The following is an 11,209-nucleotide window of genomic DNA, read 5'->3' as shown; positions in this document are numbered from 1 at the left end:
GATCATCGAAATTGTTTTGGTACTGTAGGCATTTAGTAACCAACATAACAAAAACAAACAAAGCGAGCAAAGGAAAGGGCCACACAAGAAGTGTGGTTAATTGCCAAATCTGTACGAAAGCTAAATATGGCAGACATCTGAAGAATAAGCTTTTCGGAGAGACCCCAACACCATCTTACCCTGGCTTAATGATACATTGATTTCGTTTGAACCCACAATAAACAATTCCTGACGAGTATCGACAAGTTTTCAAAATTTACAATGATGTAACCAATAGTATCACAAGCGATAGCAGGTAGGAAATACCCATACCAAAATACCCAATACTAGGATAATAAGGCATCCATTAACCCCAAAACTAGCACTTTCTTGCTAAAAAAAAGAGGTACGGAGTATATGTTTTAAGCGCACTAGCTGTCGAACTACCTTAGAGTACCGACCACTGCACTCCGTGAAAGGCCGAAACCAATCGAAATAATTTACGCATCTAGCAATGACGTCAGGATATTGATAAAATGTAAAATCCAGAAGAATCAGAAGCCAAACCTGACACCCTTGTGCTCGAAGGAAACTATTTAAGCAGACCTAGGAAAGTCTATTCTTATTGCAGGAAGGGTTGTTTTACCATACCATACATTGTCCATAACAAACATTCCAGCTGAATGCGACAACGACGTCCTAGCAGACACCAACTATGCCACGAAAACCTTCTAATCATTTTGCAAACCCGCGATACCTGCGCTCGTGGCTTACACCCCGAAGGCACGGCAATCTGAAACATTCCAGCTACCGGAAACCCATCATGATCATGAATGAAAACACACCTTGAATAAGCACTGTCAAAGGTCCAGAAGCAACAATCAATGGCTCGCAACTCGTCACTTTTAAGCACTTAGCCGTCATCAACAATACCAATAATGTAAATCGACGCGAGGCCCTAAATAAAACCCCAGGCATAGCGGCTTCACCGTTACTAAACATCATTAGCCATCGACGACCACAATCCAAGCATTATCCTGGCTTGCGATCGGAGGTCAGGCTCGCTTACTTCGGCTCGATCCTCCTCTGCAAAGGTCTGAGGAGAAGATGGTTATAATAATCTCTGCATTGGCTAACAAATCATGTTGCTGACGCAGTGAATACTTCGGCGGTAACCTGATCGCTTGCATCAGTCGCAAGACCAGCGTTATCGGTAATGCTAAATCTTATGCTTTAGTTTTAGTTCTGTATGAATAGCTTAGGCCATATAATAAACATTGCTCCGGCACTTGCCCTTATCATTTCTTCAGCATTCTACGAAAGTGAAGTCGAACATCGATTTACACTGTGACCTCGCCACCTGGACACCAAGAACATTATATTGAGCAGGACACCCATAACTTTATTCATCGTAGAGGCAAGCGGCATAATTTCCATACACTTTTTATGAGGTCGGAGGTGATTCGCCTGTTACCTTATATTACTTTCAATGGGCTCAGGGCATAATTTAAAAATGACCGTTTCCCATTAAAAGAAAGAATCCTACGATTGTAATTGAATTTTTTTTAAATTAAATTATGAACACAATTTGAATATTCGGCTATAATGGTCTTTCTAACAAATGTACTGAACATTTTGAACTATATCAAATAAATTTTGATTTTTAATTTTTATCTAATTTAAGATTACTCATTCCACATTTGTATACCCTGAGCCCATTGAAAATGTATACCATAAGAGCTAGAGACTTGAAATATTAGCTGTAGGTCCTCCTAGTCCATGCGAGGATCGAGTTTGTTACTCCGTTTCCAAGCAATCGCTAAAATCGAGATCAGTATCATGTTTTTTAAGCATATTGGGTAGGAGCTAGAGTCACCAAAAGTGATATGTTTACTCTAGAATAGTACATATATATATCAAGTATCTTTCATTTTATACCTATCGCCACCTACCCGCTACTACCTCATAGCTATAAATCGAGTTAATAACCCATCTTCTATTGTCCACCAATTTAAGCTACAATTTTAATGCAATTAACTTTTTGAGAATACACAAATATTCTATGTGACAATAAGATATACTGTAAAGATAAGATCGGTTTTTGTTTTGTTTTTTTATTCTTTTATTTTGACTACGCACGTGTTTTCGACGCACATTCAAAGAATTTATGTATACATGTACACACACCCATTCATGCGCGTGTACTTCGAATTCAACTGTATTGTTTTCTGTGCTGCTATTTTACTTCGTTTTTTCTCAATAACACTTAATTATAAATGTGGCTGTTAAGTAGAGTCATTTGAGAGTGGCGCGGTATGCCGCGAGTTCGAGCCCTACTGAGAAAACTATTTTTTTTTTTTTTGCCTGATAAGTAGCGCGGTCTGTTGCGTATTCGAATCCCTTAGAGGAAACTTTTCTTTTTTGGTTGGCTGGTATGGCTGTTGAGTCGAGACGGCGGCAAGTAGTGCGGTTAGTTGCGAGTTCGAACCTGCGCAAGAAACTTTTTTTTTTCAATTTATCTTTATTTCTTCAAACGAGCGCGTTGCGCGAACAGCATTTGCTGTTGGAAAAAGAGGGTTCAGGGTATTCCCTACTCGGGATTATTACTTGTTTAAGTTAAATACAAAGTATATATTTATTGAAATATTATACGCAAATGCTATATGTTTTCTTCTGCCGGCCTTAGCACGGCATTATACTTCTAAATGTATTGAATCTTTGATCAAAATATTTAAAAAGAAAGCCGTTTATATTTAACAGCAAGAACATGCTTTACTCTAAATATTCGTTAATTTAGCAATTTAATTCATTTTAGGTATTGGGTTATCTGATGTACATTTAGGTGTGCATCAAACATTAAAAAGTTATTTAAATAAATGTGACGTATCCAAAAAATATGATATTTAGAGTTAAGTTCACTAATAAACAAAAAACATAAAATATATTAACAGTGCCACATATAAACGCTTGTGTCCTGGTATTTTCGAATAAGACATGTATTTGTACATGCTATATTTAGGAATGGATTTGACAGTAACGTATATTAACAATGCACCATGTGTTCACATTCCTTCAAGTCCAACTTATAAATATTCGTAAGATATATATTTTAATAAAATTTTAATACATTTTCGGCGAACGAAGGAAATTTATTGAAGATGTAAAACTGCTACTCGCATTGGGAACACTTTACATCTAGCATCTCCATAAATGACAGACATTTAGACTGTTGCAAAAAACAGCAAAAATATGAATTTTGAAAATATATTAGGGACATTTGCAGCTCTTACCAACAGCAACAACGTTTTTTGGAAAACCTGGTTGACCTTGAAAATAGTAAGGATTATCAAGAGTTCAACGACGACGATGATGCGATGCTTACTTTAAATCTCAATGAGCACATGCCACGAAGTGTTTGGATGTTTGTAAGTTGTAACCAACGAACTATTAACACAAGTAATGGCTTAATATATTATAAAAGCGGCTTGAAGTATTCTGGGTAAAGGACGTGTGGAAAAGTCTTCTTTTTTATGCTTGCAATCGCTTTCAATATATAATTATAAATATATATATATGTATATATATATATATACATCTGGGGAACCAATGTTAACCTAGATGAATTTGTTACCGGATATCTACTAGAGCAAATGATACCATATACCATATATATATGTATATATATATATATATATATATATATATATATATAGATATATAAGTTAAAAGAGGCCAACGACACCAGCTCCAGATGCAGATATAGCACTGAGCCGGATGTTCTTACGAGCTAACAGGGGTCAGCAAAATGCAACATAACACCAGCCGCAGATGCTGACATAGCTCTGTGCCGAATGTTCTTGCACGACGGCAGCGCACGAGGCGCAAGCTAAGCATTCTAGCGGCCGTTGTGAAAGCACACAATAGCTTAGGTATTTTTGATTAATCTTTTGTAAATTTAGTTTTTAATTCGACTTTCACTGCGGCACATCGGCCCAGCGACTTCGCGTTTAATTTAACTCACTCACTACGGCGTGTCGGCCTAGTGTTTTAGAAATCATTATCCAAATAAAGTTCAATATAGATAATCCCCGAGGACTAATTATTTAAAATCCTGATTGGCGCCCAACGTTTTTCGGACCATTTTGTTCCATAATTATTTTGTGTGCTGTGCAGTGTAAAGAACTAACCTACCAGTGCAAATAATAAAAGCTGTGCCTGACCTACATCAACTAACGTCAGCAGCACAAGCACAATAAAAACCATTTGATACACCGAAGCCGCTGGAGCTCTTCGGCCAGTGACTTGTCACCAAATCAGCGCGCAAGCGGGTTTGGGCGGCGACGTAAACCAACACCACAGACTTCAGCGAGGGATAAAAAAAAAAAAAGCATTCGCGACTGCAGCGTGGGAATCAGTAGTCTTATACGTAGAACATACAACCTCTCTAGGATCAAATAAAATGTAAGTGGGCCATCATTTGGCACAAATTTTGTTCAATTTGCGTGATTTATTTAAAATAAAATCATAAACAAATAAAAGTAGAAATATTAAAATTGCACTAATTGTGTTCCCAACTAGCTTTGAGTAACACAATTTTGCGTCCATCAGCAATTTTCAATAAACTCTCCTCTGTCAGCATTCATTTAATTTACAGTTGTTGATTTGCCCTTGAAATTGTGTTGTTTTTATTGTTGACAAGTTTAGTCCATGAACAGCTCGTTTCTCAGGTACAGAGACCGCTCTGCGAGGGGATCTGAGTCAGACGACTCCACCACCTTAGATAGGGAAGCCGTCCAGCAAAAAATCGCTGACAACAGGTGTAAAATAGGAATGGAGCCTGAGCAGCTTAGGGCCTTGGTGCAGGCCGCAGTGGCCTCCGCCTTAGAAGCACAGAGCGCAATATTGAGGCAAAGAAATGCAGAGCTGAGGGCTTCCTTAGACGCTCTGATACAAGAATTGGTAGGCAGAATATCTACCAATAGTATAGAAACACCGCCGGTCCAGGCTATTGAGCCGGTGGAAATCAGAAACGACGTCCAATGTAATGAACCATTGGACTCCGTTAAATGCTTACCAGAATTTACGGGGGTGCCAGAGACGTTCGCCTCTTGGAGACAAGCTGCGATAGCGGCATATAAAATTTACAAGCCATACGACGGCAGCTCACGCCACTACCAGGCGGTCATTATTATAAAGAGCAAAATTAAGTTTTTTATTAATTTTCTTTTCTTTTCTACTATAAAAAAAAAAAATGTTTAATGGCTAAGAAAAATTTCGATTTAACTCCCCAATTCACCACAAAAATAAATATGTGTAACGAACTTATAATTATGTGCTAATTCGCCTTATTTATGTTGGAGCCATGCGTCGTCGGAATGTTAGGGTAATGTAATTTGTGTTGTTTTAGGGATCACCTACCATTTGTCTGGTCAAGCGGCCCCGGTGATCATGGTAGTTAACGGGGGGATGTACGAATTTTGTCGACTTCCCTTTGGGTTGAAGAATGCGGCCAGCATCTTCCAAAGAACTGTTGACGACGTACTGCGTGAGCAAATTGGCAAATATTGCTATGTCTACGTTGACGATGTCATCGTCTTCTCAAAAGACGAAAGTTCTCATGTCCAACATGTAGAGTGGGTCTTAAAGAGTCTGTACGAGGCAAATATGAGAATCTCCAAGGAAAAATCGAGTTTTTTTAAGAAAAGCGTAGGTGTTCTTGGTTTCGTGGTAACCAGTAATGGAGCTACAACGGACCCTGAAAAAGTCAAAGCGATTCAGGAGCTCCCAGAACCAAAGAATATATTCGAGATCAGATCATTTTTAGGACTGGCTAGTTACTATGGGTGTTTCATCAAAGACTTTGCCTCAATAGCAAAACCCATTTCTGATCTTCTAAAGGGCGAGAATGGGTCAGTAAGTAAACATAGATCGCGAAACATCCCGGTAGAATTCTCTGAGATTCAGGTTCACGCATTCCAAAAGCTACGCAACATTTTGTCGTCAGAAAATGTCATGCTCATATACCCTGACTTTAAGAAGCCGTTTGATCTAACGACAGACGCTTCAGCTTACGGCATAGGGGCAAGAGGGTCGCCCATCTCAATGATTTCCAGAGCATTGAAACCCCCGGAGGTGAACTACGCCACCAACGAGCGGGAACTTTTGGCTATAGTTTGGGCCCTTAGCAAGCTACGGCACTACCTATATGGAGTAAAAGACATTAACATTTTCACGGACCACCAACCGTTAACTTTTGCCGTTTCTGAGTCAAGCCCGAACGCCAAAATTAAAAGATGGAAGGCGCGCATTGATGAAACGAATGCGCGAATATTTTATAAGCCAGGCAAGGAGAATTTAGTTGCTGATGCGCTATCGCGACAACAGCTCAACACTCTTGACGAGGTGAATACTGATTCCTGCCACAGTCCACAGCGAGCTGTCCTTGACCTATACAATTGAGACGACCGAAAAGCCGCTTAATTGTTTCCAAAATCAAATTGTCATTGAAGAGGCACACGTCCCCACCAAACGCAACTCCATTCTTTTCGGGGACAAGAGGCATCATGAAGTGGGCTTCACTGATCACACAGCCCTTTTAAATGAACTGCTTGACTTGATTAATCCAAATGCGGTCAATGCCCTCTATTGCAACCTGCACACACTAGCACAGGTGCAGGATGGCTTAGTTCGCATGTTTCCAGGCACAAAGTTCTGGCACTGCAAAAACCGAGTTGCAGATGTCTTCAATGATGAGAGGAGATGAAATTCTCGTTGCCGAACATAATAGAGCGCACAGAGCAGCTCAAGAAAATGTTAAGCAAGTGTTATCAGAATACTATTTCCCTAAAATGGCGAAGAAATTGCGGAAAATTGTAGAATCTGCTCAGCAGCCAAATACGACAGGCACCCGGAAAGACAGGAGCTGGGAGAAACTCTGAGGCTCCTGGATAATTGCTACAAATTGATATTTTTTCCACGGACAAAAAATTTTTTTGACCTGCGTTGATAAGTTCTCTAAATGTGCAGTCGTACAACCAATTCAGTCGCGCACTATCGGGGATTTAAAAGCTCCACTACTGCAGCTCACGAATTTCTTTCCACGAGCCAGAACAATTTATTGCGACAACGAGCCTTCGATGAACTCTCAAACGATAAAGACCCTGCTGTTAAGCAAATATGGAATTGTTAATGCGCCGCCGCTCAATAGCACCTCCAATGGCCAAGTCGAGCGCTTCCATAACCTTCTAGCCGAGCTGGCACGTTGTCTCAAGCTGGAAAGAAACATCAGTGACTCAGTCGAAGTCATAATGCTAGCCATGATTGAGTATAACAAGACAATACATTCGGTCATCAACAAGAGACATGTTGATGCCCTCCATGTGCCCTCAGGCGAACCCGAAAGGGAAATATCAGCAAAGTAAAGAAGTGCACAAGATGCGTTCCGTGCTAGGTTGAACGACCAGCGACAGAATAGAGTCTTTGAATTAGGCGAAAAAGTTCTAGTAAAAAGAAACCGCAGGCTTGGCAATAAACTCACGCCCTTATGTGAAGAACGGGTCGTAGAGGCAGACCTTGGTACGACCGTTCTCATTGGTGGTCCACAAGGACAACCTTAAGTAGGGCGAGAGCTGAAATAAAACATCGATTATATGCATCTTGAATTTTACTATAAGTTTCAACATTTGTGCCACTAGGCTTCATCTTCAAGTTTTAAAATTTACGCCACTTGGCATTTCCTTTAGGAAGACACGTTGTAATAGTTTAGTCCGTTTTGTCTGTCTTCCGCAGGTTCGGGTTTCTGCTATTTCTATTTTTTGCAAATGCGGCAGCGCGTGTGGCTAATTACTCACACTCCAAGTATTCCCATTGTTGAGGGCCAAATTCTGGTCTGGGAGGAATTCAATTTCGTCAGGCACACAGCAAACATCTCTGAGTACGAGAAAATGGTAAACGAAACAATGGAGCTATGTGAAATGTTTCCGCAGTCACACATGAGAAAGCTTCTAAACGTAGAAGCGTCCCACCTCAGAGATCTGTTAGAAGCTCTTGGCGTGCACCACAGGGTGGCAAGAAGTTTAGATTTCTTGGGCACAGCCCTCAAAGTAGTTGCGGGAACACCTGACGCCAGTGACTTCGAGAAGATCAAATTCACTGAGTTACAGTTGGTGAACTCTAACAACTGACAGGTAGCTATCAATACAAAAGTTCAGGAACAAATCAATCAACTCATTACAAGTGTCAACACAATACTAAAAGCTGCAAAAAAGAATCAGATAGATTCCGGGCATTTATACGAAACTCTTTTAGCTCGGAATAGAATGTTGCTGATGGAAATGCAGAATTTGATGCTCGCTGTTACCCTTGCAAAAATTAATATCATAAGCCCAAATATATTAGATCACGCAGATTTGAAATCTGTTTGGGTCGATGAACCCACAGGTACTTCAATAGCTGACCTTATGTCCGTTGCGTCCGTGAAAGTATTACTATCTGTTAATGCCCTTCACGTTATCATTAAGTTCCCGAAAATCAAAATGGCTTGCAGAAAGGTGATGCTGTATCCAGTTACACATGAGAATGCTGTGCTACAAATTGACGACAACATTATAGCTGAGTGCGGAGATCAAGTGCTTGCCCTAAGAATTGCACTTCCACGCCGGGAGGAACCTTTTGTCAACTTTCACCGACCAGCTCTTGTGCCAGAGAGCTGCATGCTGGTGGCTTGGAAAACTTAGACCACTTAGACCCGATCACATGGGTCGATGACGGAATTCTGATCATCAATAACCGGCCTGCTAAAGTTTGCGTTGACAACGGTACTGAGACTTGGGTTCACGGAACAAATCTAATCACGTTCAATAATTGGGCTCTGATCAACGAAACTAAGTACTTGAATCGCAACAACGTCCAGAGTAAGTTTCCCGGCATCGCGGCATCTCCCCTTCTGAACGTCACCGGCCACCAAGACGTGTTGAGTCTCCCCTACCTTCATCGCCTGAATGAACGTAACCTGGAGATCATCAAGGAAGTCAAGGACGATATTGGAAGCGTCGACAGCGTGGTAATAGCCTTCTTGTTGGGTGCTGTGTGTTGCACTATTATTTGCGTCGGAGTCACCTACCATCGGTTCACCAAAAACATGGCATCGGCCAAGGAGATTAAGAAGGTGATCGCCGAGATAGGAACGGCCGAGGGCGGCCTTAACTTAAAAGGGGAGCAGTTAACAGAGGCCAACGACACCAGCTCCAGATGCTGATATAGCACTGAGCCGGATGTTCTTACGAGCTAACAGGGGTCAGCAAAATGCAACATAACACCAGCCGTAGATGCTGACATAGCTCTGGGCCGGATGTTCTTGCACGACGGCAGCGCACGAGGCGCAAGCTAAGCATTCTAGCGGCCGTTGTGAAAGCACGCAATAGCTTAGGTATTTTTGATCAATCTTTTGTAAATTTAGTTTTTAATGCGGCTTTCACTGAGACACATCGGCCCAGAGACTTCGCGCTTAAATTAACACACTCACTAAGGCGTGTCGGCCTAGTGTTTTAGAAATCATTATCCAAATAAAGTTGAATATAGATAGTCCGCGAGGACTAATTATTTAAAATCCTAATTTATACATACATTATAATTACAAAGGTTGGTATCATTTGCTCTAGTAGATATCTGGTAACAAATTCATCTAGGTTAACATTGGTTCCCCAGTTCGATGGAACGACTGACGAAATATTATATATGTAATTATAACGCTTCAAAAGCCAGATGGCCATTTGAAGCAAAGATTTCGACGCATAGGGAAAGGACCTGAAAATTACCCAACAAATATAGTCGCCATAATAAAGACATGCTGCATTCCAAAAGTCTATAACGGCAGCATCATAACAGTGACAATTAAGAAATCGCTTTTAACGAGGTACGTGAGAAGCCACACGGAAGTCATACATCTAATGATAATAATCATGGTGCCGAAGAAATAAGATCGGCCACTAGCTCAGTTTGGTGGTAAATGATAGAGCGCCTTGATGCAGAAGCCACGACAGTGCTGTTGCTGCTGACTGATATTTCGGGGTCAAATAAATTCGGGTCATTTTCAATGTACTCATTCATATGTCCTTAATTTAATTCGCATATCAAAAAAATAATTAAACACTATGATTACAACGTACTTCAGTTATCCACCGTGACTCCAGCATGGTTCTTAAGCAAGACCAAAATGTTGTCTATTTTTTGTAAATGAACTCTAATCAGTACATATCTTTGTTTTTTTTTTTTGTTAAAAAATTTTAATTTATTTATTTCGGCGATACAAAAATCTGACTTTTATTTTCGGTTTAGATGTAGATATAGACATGCCAATTTTTCCACGCACTTCGTCAGCGACTTAGTGTTCTTTTTGCCTTCTAATGTGTTATTTATATTATATAAACTGAGAATTATATTCACTGTCTTCATACTTACTTGCGCGCTTGTCAGACAATTTAAGTAAACTTTTTTATATGTTTTAATTATTAACACATTCGTTGAGAATAGCAATTTGGGTACAGATGGCATAAATATTGTATGAAACACTGTGGGATAGAAAAATCTCTCAGATAGGTTAAAATAAATGTGAAAATGTTGGCACGGCAAAACCTTAGGCAGCATCTTGACAGAAAATTGTATATATTTTAATATTTGCTCTGTGCTAATTAATTTTAAAGCAAACACTAGTATGAAATTGCTTGTTTCAGAAACGTGACTACTCCTCATTAAAATATACATATGGAATTGGTCGTGTATTAATAAAATTGGAATTCTGTGTTCCGTTTCCAGAGTTTAAGAATCCTTGCTAATTTCACATTCTGGCATATTCGATCCCAATATTCAAAGCATCTCTACAGAGAATATCCACTGGCAATATAACAAACTTCCGTCTTTTGGGTTTTGGTCGGCTTCTAAGGTGGGTGAAATACGCATAGTTCTCAAATAGAATTCCCTACCTTGTAATACGATCACTTAACGTTTCGATAATATAGCTGTTTTTCTGTTTTACAGGTATGTGCAACCATCGGGTGTATATTAAATTAAAATCAAATTTGAAACTGATGATATTTTCCATGCACCACTCTTAAGCTTTTGTTGAGCAATGTGCAGATTATGGATATGCTGACGCATTTGTAGCTATAAATTGCAGTATTCAACCTTTTTTTGTATTGTATATTAATAGCCACTTATTTTACTTTTATATTTA

General features: G+C 39.8%; 1 non-coding gene across 1 annotated transcript; it reads left to right on the top strand.

Annotated features, from left to right (window-relative positions):
* Positions 1-11,051: 11,051 nt before the first annotated feature.
* LOC115760424 lies at positions 11,052-11,134 on the top strand. The gene has a single exon (XR_004017649.1). It is a non-coding gene; the product is annotated as a small nucleolar RNA Me18S-Gm1358 (small nucleolar RNA).
* Positions 11,135-11,209: the final 75 nt, after the last annotated feature.

Source organism: Drosophila novamexicana, unplaced genomic scaffold (genome assembly GCF_003285875.2).
Source record: "Drosophila novamexicana strain 15010-1031.04,08,12 unplaced genomic scaffold, DnovRS2.1 tig00000434-arrow-pilon, whole genome shotgun sequence".
Classification (NCBI taxonomy): domain Eukaryota; kingdom Metazoa; phylum Arthropoda; class Insecta; order Diptera; family Drosophilidae; genus Drosophila; species Drosophila novamexicana.
The sequence above is the reverse complement of the archived record's forward strand: the minus strand, read 5'-3'. Positions and strand labels throughout refer to the sequence as shown.